This window comes from Phyllobates terribilis, unplaced genomic scaffold (genome assembly GCF_046119375.1).
Source record: "Phyllobates terribilis strain yellow unplaced genomic scaffold, ASM4611937v1 Scaffold_5__5_contigs__length_657084704, whole genome shotgun sequence".
Lineage (NCBI taxonomy): Eukaryota > Metazoa > Chordata > Amphibia > Anura > Dendrobatidae > Phyllobates > Phyllobates terribilis.
Window position 1 is genome coordinate 98,391,196 of NW_027362765.1, and position 12,367 is coordinate 98,403,562.

Consider the following 12,367-nt stretch of genomic DNA (forward strand, 5'->3'; position numbering starts at 1 on the left):
GAACCTGATCCCTTAACTAGTGGAGGCAGAAACCACGCTCAGCTAGTCACCGGAGGCTGTGGCATTACATGTGCTACCGGCCACTCACATCCCACGTAAGGAAAGCAGCCACATAGGGCCCAGGGGACGGAACACACGTCGCCCGCCAAGACCCAAGGAAGCCGGACACAAGCATTGTAAGGTGGGATGCAGCAGTCTTGAAATTTCCAAACTTTTAAAGCGTGATCACCGAACAATCAAGCGTTTCATGGCAAATAGCCAACAGGGTCGCAAGAAGCGTGTTGGCCAAAAAAGGCGCAAAAATAACTGCCCATGAATTGAGGAAAATCAAGCGTGAAGCTGCCAAGATGCCATTCGCCACCAGTTTTGCCATATTTCAGAGCTGCAACGTTACTGGAGTATCAAAAAGCACAAGGTGTGTGATACTCAGGGACATGGCCAAGGTAAGGAAGGCTGAAAAACGACCACCTTTGAACAAGAAACATAAGATAAAACGTCAAGAATGGGCCAAGAAATATCTTAAGACTGATTTTTCAAAGGTTTTATGGACTTATGAAATGAGAGTGACTCTTGATGGGCCAGATGGATGGGCCAGAGGCTGGATCAGTAACGGGCAGAGAGCTCCACTCCGACTCAGACACCAGCAAGGTGGAGGTGGGGTACTGGTATGGGCTGGTATCATCAAAGACGAACTTGTGGGACCTTTTCGGGTTGAGGATGGAGTGAAGCTCAACTCCCAGACCTACTGCCAGTTTCTGGAAGACAACTTCTTCAAGCAGTGGTAGAGGAATAAGTCGGTATCGTTCAAGAAAAACATGATTTTCATGCAGGGCAATGCTCCATCACATGCATCCAACTACTCCACAGCGTGGCTGGCCAGTAAAGGTGTAAAAGAAGAAAAAATAATGACATGGCCCCCTTGTTCACTTGATCTGAACCCCATAGAGAACTTGTGGTCCATCATACAATGTGAGATCTACAGGGAGGGAAAACAGTACACCTCTCGGAACAGTGTCTGGGAGGCTGTGGGGGCTGCTGCACGCAATGTTGATCGAAAACAGATCAAGAAACTGACAGAATTTATGGATGGAAAGCTGTTGAGTGTCATCATAAAGAAAGGTGGCTATATTGATCACTAATTTTTTTTGTTTTTGTTTTTGCATGTCAGAAATGTTTATTTCTAAATTTTGAGCACTGATATTGGTTTACCTGGTGAAAATAAACAAGGGAGATGGGATTATATTTGGTTTTTATTAAGTTGCCTAATAATTCTGCACAGTAATAGTTACCTGCACAAACAGATATCCTCCTAAGATAGTCAAATCTTAAAAAAAAACACTCCAATTTCCAAAAATATTAAGCTTGGATATTTATGAGTCTTTTGGGTTGATTGAGAACATAGTTGTTGATCAATAATAAAAATAATCCTCTAAAATACAACTTGCCTAATAATTCAGCACACAGTGTACTTTATTCTGGCCGTGTCTTTTATTGAAAAGGCGGCGACTATTTTACTACGCGGTTAGTAATGGAGGTGTCTTATAGACGCCCTCCATTACTAACCTGGGCTTCACGTCAGCCACCAATGCAAGGCTGACGTGAACCCGATTACCCCACTTGCCACCGCTACAGGGCAGTGGGAAGAGTGGAGGCTAAGCGCCAGATTTGGCGCATCTTATGGATGTGCCATTTCTGGGACTGCTGAGGGGTGATAGTATCCATGGCCTGCAGCTGTCTAGTTTAGCCTTTGCTGGTTAGATTTTATAGGGGGACCCACGTCAATTTTCTTCTGGGGCCCCCTTGTAATCTAGCCAGTAAAGGCTAAACAAACAGCTGTGGGCTGAAATTATTAGCCAGGGAACATTTTTGGCTAATGGCCCCTACCGCGGCTACTAATATCAACCCTCAGCGGTCGGCTTTCTCTGTGCTGGTTGTAAAAATGACGCGTGAGCCCATGCCATTTTTTTTTTCATTTTAGGCTCTGTGCCCATGATCCGGACATAGCAGTGCTTTGGACGCAATTTTTTTCGGCGTCCAAAACGTTGCATTCTATTGAACGCAGGTAAATACACATATGTCCACTGAACCATGCGTATTTACCGCATTCAATACTTTCTAGCGGTCAAATTTCTGTTGAGCAGCCTAGCGACTCCGCAAGAGAATTTGACATTGCACTGTCCTGAAAGACGCGCTGAATGTCAGTGTCCACGGTTGATTCGCAGCCTCTGATGCACGCATAGTGCACGAGATTTCTAGAGATCCCATCCACTATGCTGTAACATCTGGACACTGCGGGTTTGACGCTGTATAAACACGCAGCGTCAAACCTGCAGCGGCTCCTGACCGTGGTCACGTACCCAAACTCACCCGCAGCGTATCAATTTCTGTAGCGTATACGCTAGTCTGTGCTGCAGATTTTACCAATTGAAGTGTCATTATATGCAGTGGATTCACATGTACCGACAACAAAAAGAACACCGCGTTTTGGACGCAACAAAAATACGTTTTGTCCAAAGCGCTGATCGGGGGACATAGTGGCTAACGAACCAGCTGTGAAATGTTAATTATGGCCCGGGAAAATGTTTGCTTAATGGCACTTTCCCAGGCTAAAATTAACAGCTCACAGCAATTGCATAAATTAGATGAATAGAAATGCTAATGAAGATTGGGTGAATGGGACTAGCTGACACCCAGCTCTTTTGTTTGGTTATGTCAAGGTGTCAATCAGACCTTTTCATGACCAAACTTAATTAAATTAAAGTAAAGAGTTAGATAAACACACAGACACAGTGTAAACACTTTATTTGAATTACAGCAGACACATTCTTTAATCATTTAAATGAACCAATATACCCACCCCAGTTCTATGGTAATCCAACGGTTTAAGCAATGTCCCACCAAATAACTTTATTTAGCTCCAAAAAGCATTCATTGCCATCATACCCTTACACAGCACATGCAATCCGGTAAGTTTTCATTATCTCATGGATTCATTTAACTTTAAATCCATTTTTTCTCTCCTTTTCTGATTTCTGTTGTGTCCACTGCTTCTCCTACTCCCCCTTCCCTTGTCTTTTCTTTTCTCTACTTGTCTTTACTCTCCAGCTGGGCATTTATCTTATGTCTGAATCATGGATGGTGACTTCAACCCTTTTGTCCAAGGGATTTAAAGAGATATTGTTCAATAAAGTCATGTTAACTATATATTTGTTATTCATGTGGAATGGATCATAAATTGATTGGAGCAGTATTTATATGACAAATTGTTATAACATCAATAATTATAATTACACTTGTACATGATGATAAATAATTTTGCAAGGATTGCGATGACATTATATGATAGACTGCATGTTATATAATTAATAACTAATTTTATTTTATTTTATTTGTGTCATAGTTTTTGATAAAGGCCTGGGTGTATAAGGCCGAAACGTCACATTCAATTTGGATTGCTTCATGAAATAATAAAGATTTTTTTGCATCAATTTTGTGCATAATTTTGAGTACCGAGTACTCTGATACATATATGTCATAGGGTGGAACCTTTGCTCGTGCACCATTTTTACACTGAGTGCCGTTTACTTATCTGGTTGATCTTTCATAACTGATCATTGATCATGTAAGACTCTGGTAACAAGTGTACTTGAGAAAGCGCTCGGCTCACTCCTGCTAGTGCCCACTCAGCCAGGATCTGAGCCTGCACCATACAGAGTGGGTGCCAGCTGTGTTGTACTGCCGGCACTCCAATCTATCTGCTGCCATCAGAACTTGCTCCAATTGCAGCAGTTTAACCCCTTAGATGCATTAATTGTGATGACAACATTTAAAAGGTAGGAAATGGGGTCTTGGAAATCAGGCCCGTATATTTTTGTGATTGGCTTAGGTAATTTCACAATAAATTGCAATATTACAACACTGCAGCTTAAAGTCCTCTAGAGAGGTATAATAAAAAATGTAAAAAAACAATTATTATTTTTTTTTTAAATATATCATTGTTCAAATCACTCTTATTTTCCTGGAACATTTTTAAAATCAATTTTTTTTACACATAGTTTTTTTATATGTGTGTGTGACTACCTGAACTTATTAAGTATTTTAATATTTATCCCGATGTTGAAAAAAAATCTATATTGCAGAATTTCAGTTTTTTTTTTGTTATTTTTGCCTCCCAAAAAGTTAGAACAAGAAGAGATCAGGCAGTCGTATAGAACTACAGCTCGTATCAGAATAAACAAGCCCTGATACATTTGAACTGACTAAAAAAGTTATAGGACTTGGAAGATATGAAGGAAAAATCACAAGCGAAGTGGAACCTACTGGGAATCTATCCCCCAAGGACCCACATAAATTTGGATTTTGATAAATGACCTGACGTTTATTTTTTTCTAATGTAAGTCAATGGATGATGATTTGCAAACTTGTGATATGTTCTGTAAGAAAAGGCAGGGAAATGGTAGCAGAAATTGTTGTAATCCATCCTATCTGTTTCCTCTGCCGAGGGGAAGGGGAATTTCATTTCATTCTTATGAAAGAAAGCTTCCTATACCAATAGAGGGTCCCCCCCCTCACCTCCCGAAAATGGGATTCGGACATATGCACCGACAGAGCCATAGACTATAATGATGCCAGCATAGCGAACATGCGTTCTGACATGCATAACTTTCAGCCTAGCGGAGGCGGACACTCAGACATAGTAGACTACGTTGTCCGAATCATGTTTTGCGGGGGAAGGGGGGTTCAGACGCAAGGCCCGACGGGAACCACAAGCGTGCAGAAAGCACCCTTAGGATAAGAAGAGAAACCAGACACACCATTTGCAGACACATGTTTTATGTGTTTGACCCTTATCAGTGCAAAGAAGGAGAACAGGTTTGGCTGGGTGACCAGTCTATGATTGGGGGTTTAAGGGTTAAAATTTCTCCTTGTATAGAATGCCAAGTTGGTGCTTCTTCAAAAGAGCACATCTTGAAATCACAGTCTGCTTTGAAATCCTTGCCTGGGAGCAGTGTTGGACTGGGGTGTCTGTGGCCCACAGGAGGAATTGATCCTCAGGGCCCACCAGGCTCGGACTGGGACACCTGAGAACTCTCCAGTGGGCCCGGGTCCTCGGCGGCAGGACACACGGGGGCCCGTTGATTAACATGGCCGCAGGTGCACCGGGGCCTGGAGGTGCAGGGGGGCCCTTGTAGTGTGATTGATGAGGGCAAACAGCCTGCTTCTTGGACCCCCAGGCTCCGGGGGGCCCATGGCCAGATTTCCCTCATCGTGTGCGGCGGTCAGGGAGCGATCCCTCCAGCTCCGCTGCTGACAGGAGGAAAATGGCAGCGGAGCTGAGGGATCTGTCCTCTGCTTCCTGCCCAACGGTTTCTCCCTGACACAGGCACGCGGCTTGATGACGTCATCATGCAGCGTGGGCCTGTGTCAGGGAGAAAGTTGCAGACAACGACGATGATGATGATGGAGGAGGTGGGGGGAGATATGGCAATGATGATGATGGAGGTGGTGGGGGGAGATATGGCAATGATGATGATGGAGGAGGTGGGGGGAGATATGGCAATGATGATGATGGAGGAGGTGGGGGGAGATATGGCAATGATGATGATGGAGGAGGTGGGGGAGAACAATGATCGAGGAGGTGGGGGAGATATGGGAATGATGGAGAAGGTGGGGGAGAGCAATGTTGGGGATGGAGAAAGCAATGATGGAGGAGGTTAGGAGAGAGCAATGATGGAGGAGTGGGAGAGCAATGATGGAGAATTCTTTGGACACTATATGCTGTTAATATCTGGTCTGGTCACGGTGTGGTGGTATTTCTCCCTTGTACAGTATGTGGTATTATTCGGTCACTATGTGGTGGTAATATGTGGTCTGGTCACAGTGTGGTGGTATTTCTCCCAAGTATGTGGAATTATTTGGTCGCTATATGCTGGTAATATCTGGTCTGGTCATGGTGTTACGGTATTTTTCCCTTGTATGTGATACTATTGGTGTTGCTATAGTGGATTGTGTTTTGTATGGCAGTCATTTGTTCTCTCTGATATTAATTAGAAGATTCTTTATTTCCATTAATGATTAAATACCTGGAAAAGAGCGGAAGAGATCCACTTACAGGGGTTCTCTGGGGAAAACAAGTAATTACCTATCCACGTGATAAGTTATTGATTAGTGGGGGTCTGACTGATGGGACCCCCACCGATTGGTAGAATATGGAGTTTTTATCCTCATTAAACTGAAGTTCATGTGCAACTTGACCACTGATCCATTCATTCCCTCAGTGGCTGTTCTTGTTTTTTTCTGGACGCCTCAAAGAGAATGAATGGAGCTGCGGTCAGACGTACCACCTGCTGCTGCATTTTAAAATGGGGATAAGTGTCCTGTCAGGAATAAAATTTCCCCATTCTTCTGATAGGCGCGTTTTCCAATGTTTGGACCCAAACAATCAATAAGTTATCAGCCATCCTGTGGAGCCAATGGATCGGTGATAACTTGTTTTTAACCAAAGAACCCCTTTAATGCAAACTACCATAATTGTACATCCCATTTATAGTATGTGCACAGTAGATGTGCAGGAGCCACCTGTGATTTACAGTCGGCGCTCCACTATAACAGGGATAACAGCTAACAGGTATTTGCATATAGCTGTAGGGTGGGTCCCGAGGATCAATTCCTCCTGTGGACCCCAGACACCCCAGTCCGACACTGGGGCCCACCCTACAGCTATATGTAAACTTGTATACCAACACTAAGTATTTCTGAAGGTCAAAGGAAATGATACATGGGTTTTCTAAATATTTTCAATATATAAATCTGAAAATTGTGACCTTCATTTGTATTCAGCCCCCTCTAGTATGATACTTTGTAGGAACACCTTTTGCTGCAATTATTGCTGTAAGTCTTTTGGGGTCTGTCTCTACCGGCTTTGCACACCTAAAGGTGACATTTTTGCCCATTCTTCTTTGCACACTCGCTCTAGCTCAATGAGATTGGATGGAGCAGCAATTTAAGTCTTGTCAGAGATTCTCAGTGGGATTTAAATTGTGACTGGGCCATTCACATACATGAATATACTTTTATCAAAACCCTCCATTGTAGCTGTGGCAGTATGTTTAGGGTCGTTGTAGTACTGGAAGGTGAACTTAGACTCCAGTTTCAATGCAATCTCAAGCCTCTAACAGGTTTTCTGCATGGATTGCCCTGTATTTAGCTCCATCTTCCCATCAACAATGACCAGCTTCCCTGTCCGGCTGAAGAACAGCATCCCCACAGCATGATGCTGCCACCACCATGTTTGACGGTGGGGATGGTGTTTTCAGGGTGATGTTCAGTATTAGTTTTCTGCAGCATATAGCATTTTTGCATTTTGACCAAAAAGGTCTACTTTGGTCTCATCTCACCAAAGCACCTTCTTCCACATGTCATGTAGGGGACACATCTAGTTCCTGTGAAGCATCTGAAGGGTTAATAAACTTCTTGAATGTGGTTTTGAGCAGTTTGAGGGGTGCAGTTTTTAAAATGGTATCTTTTTTGTGCATTTTCTGTCACATAGGCCCCTTAAAGTCACTTCAAACAAGATGTGGTCGCTAAAAAAAAATGGTTTTGTAAATTTTGAAAAAGTATAAATTGCTGATAAAGTTTTAACCCTTCTAACTTACTAACAAAGAAAAATAATAATAATGTAAAGTAGACATGTGGCAAATGTTTTTGTTTTTTTTACGTCACACACAAGGATTGTGGACCCACTGTGCCACGATCCGGCTTACCTAGGAGGGGCGTAGCTAAGCAGCTACTTGGTGGAGGTAGACTTGGGCTACAAGTAACCACTAGGTACCAATGCTAGGCAGTCCCAGGTACTGCAGCTGCTTACACGAGGGGTGAGGATTGCAGAAACGGACACATGCTTGGAGTCACTGGCAGAACAGGTTTCGGACACTGTTCAGGCAACTCAGGTTCTGGGTCACCGGGCAGGATGGACACAGACTCAGAGTCACTGGCAGAACAGCATTCGTGCACTGTTCAGACAGCATGGATTCTGGGTCACTGGGCTGAACAGCCACAGACTCGGAGTCACTGACAGAACAGGATTCTGATACCAGAACAGGTTCCGACAGTATGGACACTTGAACGCTAACTAGGACAGACACAGGTGCTGGTTTAAGTACCACCGTCATGGTCACAGGTTTACTGCCGGGCGGATGTAAGGCTTCAGGTACCGCAGGTGCAGCTTCAAGCTCAGGTATTGCAGAAGCAGTGTCAGGGTTCATGTACCGCTGGAGCGGAGTCAAGATTCAGGTACCGCAGGTTCAGCTTCAGGGTTCACGTACTGCTGGAGCGGTGTCAGGATTCAGGTATCGCAGGTATGGTGTCAGGGTTCATGCACCGCTGGAGCGGTGTCAGGATTCAGGTACCGCAGGTGTGGCTTATGGCTTCAGGTATCGTAGGTGCGGCTTCATGGCTGGAGTACCGACAAAGTGGATTAAGAGTTCTGGACTATGCAACATGGAATATAGGAAAAGGTTCAGACACATACAACACAGGATACAGGGACCTGGCAACTCACTAGTTGCACACTATTGAATGGGGAACGTTACTCAGGCAGCTCCCTTACTGGGGAGCATGCCTTATATACTTGATGTCTCCGAGCTATTAGGCTGGGGGCATTTCCAAAGTGTGCGCGCTGCCCTTTTAAGAGTCGTGGAGCCTAGGCGGGCGACCGTGAGACTTGCACAGCATGCACAGGCCCAGGGGAACAATTACGCTGCCGCACGGCCAGGGCAGTGAGTATATTGGTGTCCCTGCCGGGAGGAGGGAGCCTGCAGGGATGATGGCATTAGCATTACAAATTAACTACCTTGTGTGATATAATCTGTAGCGTCGGCGTCACTGCACACTTGCTAGTTCTCAAGTCCCCTGTACCTGCCATTGTCTGCCTGTACCTGCCAGTGTCTGCCGAATGCCTGTACCTGTCCGTCAGCACCGTCTGTCCACTCCTGTATACCAGCCGTGCCTGCCTGTATACCAGCCGTACCTGCCAGCACCAGTCGTGCCCGCCTGTATACCAGCTGTACCTGCCAGCACCTGCCATCCCCGCCTGTATACCAGCCGTATCTGCCAGCACCTGTCATGCCCGTCTGTATACCAGCTGTACCTGCCAGCACCTGCCGTGCCCACCTGTATACCAGCCTTACCTGCCAGTACCTACAGTGCCAGTACCTGCAGTGCCTGCCTGTATACCAGCCGTACCTGCCTTCACCTGTCGTGCCTGCCTGTATACCAGCCGTACTTGCCTGCACCTGCAGTGCCCGCCTGTATACCAGTCGTTCCTGCCTGCACCTGCTGTTACTGTATTCCTGCAATGCCTGATAGTAGCAACCGAGCTTTCCCTTTCCAGGCCGTTCCTGCTCCCTCTCCCTTTGGGTGTCAGCAGCTGTGTATCCGAGGTCCGTCCTAGAGTAGCACCTGGTGTCCATCTGGAGCCATGTCTAACCCTACCATAAGGGGTTCTAGCGAAGAGTCAGGTGTTCGCCTATTTACACCCCTCCAGGCTCTCCTCAGTCTACGGCACAGTGGTTCCACCACCGTTCCCGTTACAATAACTCTCAGGTTTAAGGGCTTAAAAATTAAATGTTTTCACCAAATTTCTGATATTTTCACAAATAAACACTAAAAATATCTACCTAAAATTGCCACTGCCATAATGTACAATGTGTCACGAAAAAACAGTCTCAGCATCACTGGGATACATTGAAGAGTTCCAGTGACATACAGTGACATACAAGCATACAGTGACACGGTTCAGAATTGGAAAATTTGGCCTGATCACGAAGGTGAAAACAGGTTTCGGGGTGAAGGGGTTAAAAAGTCATGAAAGCATATCTAACCCAAATTGCTATTAATAAAAATGTCAGTTCAACACGTAAAAAAAAAACAATCCCTATATTGCACTTTGTGTAGGATGTCATTTTAATTTTCTCCTTAACCCCTTTACCCCCAAGGGTGGTTTGCACGTTAATGACCATGCCAATTTTTACAATTCTGACCACTGTCACTTTATGAGGTAATTACTCTGGAATGCTTCAATGGATCCCCCTGTTTTTTCGCGACATATTGTACTTCATGATTGTGGCAAAATTTCTTCGATATCACTTGCGTTTATTTGTGAAAAAAACGGAAATTTGGCGAAAATTTTGAAATTTTCAAAATTTGAATTTTTATGCCCTTAAATCAGAGAGATATGTCACACAAAATACTTAATAAATAACATTTCCCACATGTTTACTTTACATCAGCACAATTTTGGAACCAAAATTTTTTTTTGTTATGGAGCTATAAGGGTTAAAAGTTGACCAGCGATTTCTCATTTTTCCAACAAAATTTACAAAACCATTTTTCTAGGGACCACATCACATTTGAAGTTACTTTGAGAGGTCTTTATGACAGAAAATACCCAAAAGTGACACCATTCTAAAAACTGCACCCCTCAAGGTACTCAAAACCACATTCAAGAAATTTATTAACCCTTCAGGTGCTTCACAGGAGTTTTTGGAATGTGGAAGAAAAAAATGAACATTTAACTTTTTTCACAAAAATGTTACTTTAGACCCAATTTTTTTTATTTTCGCAGGGGTAACAGGAAAAAATGGACCCCAAAATTTGTTGTGAAATTTTCTCTGGGCACGCAGATACCCCATATGTGGGGAAAAACCACTGTTTGGGCGCACGGCAGGGCTCAGAAGGGAAGGAGCGCCATTTGAATTTTCGATTGTAAAATTTGCTTGAATAATTAGCGGACGCCATGTTGCGTTTGGAGAGCCCCTGATAAGCCTAAACAGTGGAAACCCCCCACAAGTGACCCCATTTTGGAAACTAGACCCCCCTAGGAACTTATCTAGATGGGTGGTGAGCATTTTGAACCCCCAGGTGCTTCACAAATTAATCCGTAAAAATGAAAAAGTATTTTTTTTTCCACTTTTTCATTTTTACGAATCAATTTGTGAAGCACCTGGGTTTTCCAAGTGCTCATTATGCATCTAGATAGGTGCCTTTTGGGGTCTAGTTTCCAAAATAGGGTCACTTGTGGGGGAGCTCCAATGTTTAGGCACACAGGGGCTCTCCAAACGCGACATGGTGTCTTCTAACAAATTGAATGGAAAATTGGCTCAAATTGTTAGCGGATACCATGTTGCATTTGGAGAGCCCCTGTGTGCCTAAACATTGGAGCTCCCCCACAAGTGACCCCATTCTAGAAACTAGACCCCCCAAGGCACCTATCTAGATGCATAGTGAGCACTTGGAACCCCCAGGTGCTTCACAAATTGATTCGTAAAAATGAAAAGGTGGAAAAAAAACACCATGTCGCGTTTGGAGAGCCCCTGTGTGCCTAAACAGTGGAAACCCCCCACAAGTGACCCCATTTTGGAAACTAGACCCCTCAAGGATTTTATCAAGGGGTATAGTGAACATTTTGAACCCAGAGGTACGACACAGAATTTGATAACATTAGGTCATCATATTGAATAAGTTGTCATTAGTCTTGAGCGCAAGTGCTTGCTACTTGAGTTTGCAGCGGGTACTCAGGTATGCACCATGTACTGCGTGTGCTCGAGTGACATGCTCGAGTCCCTGCCCCGCATGTTTCACGGTTATTAGACACCCAAAAAAAAACATGCGGGGATCGCTCGTGCATGGCAGGCAATTCCCGCAAAGTTTTTTTGGCCGCGAAGCATATGGGGCGGAGACTCGAGCATGTCACTCAAATACCCACGATACTCAATACATACCAGAGCACCTGATGCAAACTCATGTAGCGAGCACTTGTGCTCAACACTAGTCGCCATATCGTTATCTTTTTTTCTTACTTTTGAAAAAAATCCCAACCCCATCACAACCCTAACCCCAGCCCTAACCCCAACCCCAGCCCTAACCCTAGCCCTAGCACAACCCTAACCCTAGCACAACCCTAACCCGAGAGTTTATTTTTTACGCCGTTCCTCGTGCGGTATAAGTGATTAGACGACTTTATTCTTCAGGTCGGTGCGATTACAGAGATACTAGAATCATATGGGGTTTTTATGATTGACAGCTGTCACACACTAAAAGACGCATTTTTTGCAAAATCTAGTTTTTGCATTGCCATATTTTGAGAGCTATAATTTTTCCATATTTTGGCAGACAGAATCATGTGATGGCTTGTTTTTTGCGGGATGAGTTGACGTTTTTATTGGTGCCATTTTCAGGCACGTGACATTTTTTGATCGCTTTCTATTCCGATTTTTGGGAAGCAGAATAAACTAAAACCAACAATTCAGAAATTGTTTTTTTTTTGTTTTTTTTTTATTCTGTTCCGCGTGTGGTAAAATTGATAAGG